Consider the following 1,046-nt stretch of genomic DNA (forward strand, 5'->3'; position numbering starts at 1 on the left):
AGTGTAGCTCTACGACAATAAAGTATTATTCATTTAATACTTTATGTTTAGGTATAGTTTGTTACATAGTATTTTTGTAGCCTAGCAAAATGATGGATAGAATAGTTTGTTATTCAGACCATCTATCTATAATAAATCCTTTACTTATTGATCAATCCTATCTGTACAGAATATAAGATTCGCTAATAAAGGATCTTTGGTTGTATCAAATACTTAGGCATTGCACTTAACATGTGCATAATAAATATTCATTTGTGGTATGGATGTGGCAACATAAAAATAATTTTCCAGTTTTGGAAGAATAAAAGCTAAGTGTCATCCCCAGACTAACAAGTCTAAAAACTTTAAAAACAGTTGAAAAGTTTTCAATTAGCAATAATTGCGCCTCGGATAAACCTCATTGGCTACAATACTGCCCCTGCGCAAAGCTAAACAGTTGAAATTTACCAGCATTAGAATGGGAAAAAGTAAATAAAAGAAATTGGGATAGAGGTTTCAGCAGTGGGTACATACTTTTGTTGATGCTTTCTGAGATTCAGCGGTGAAAAGCACTAGGGAAATTAAAAAAAAAAAAAAATGCTTCCTAAAAGTGAAGGGAACACTCCCAGATGCAAAAATGCACCTTTGTTTGCAGTTGCAGATTGGAGCACTGCAGAGAGTGCTGCAGCAGAAGCCAATGGACCCAATTTGGTTTAAAAAGAAAACAGAGTTCCAACAAGAAGTACAATGCCAAGGCACACTTGCAAGTGTAAGTCTATCATGTACACCTGAAGGAAAAGGTGAAGGAAAAGATTGTGAAAACTAATTAGCCTCTGTATGTTGAATCATATTAACTGTGTCCATCAATTTAAACCTATAAAGATAGCAATTTCCTATGGTTCAGGCTGAAACATCGCCGCATCTCCATCCTCTACTCGAACTCATTCAATGTGATAATAAAAAGGAATTAATGTAGAACAACAAGATACTAGGAGAAGAAAAATGAGAAATAAAGCAGAAAAATTTTACCAAGAATTTAAGAATGGCCCTATGTTAGATATTTACTA

At 34.0% G+C, this 1,046-nt stretch overlaps 1 non-coding gene across 1 annotated transcript; it reads right to left on the minus strand.

Moving 5' to 3' along the window:
* Positions 1 to 286: 286 nt before the first annotated feature.
* LOC118001739 lies at positions 287 to 430 on the minus strand. The gene has a single exon (XR_004676828.1). It is a non-coding gene; the product is annotated as a U4 spliceosomal RNA (small nuclear RNA).
* Positions 431 to 1,046: the final 616 nt, after the last annotated feature.

This window comes from Mirounga leonina, unplaced genomic scaffold (genome assembly GCF_011800145.1).
Source record: "Mirounga leonina isolate KUSES-001 unplaced genomic scaffold, KU_Mleo_1.0 Mir_53, whole genome shotgun sequence".
Classification (NCBI taxonomy): Eukaryota; Metazoa; Chordata; class Mammalia; order Carnivora; family Phocidae; genus Mirounga; species Mirounga leonina.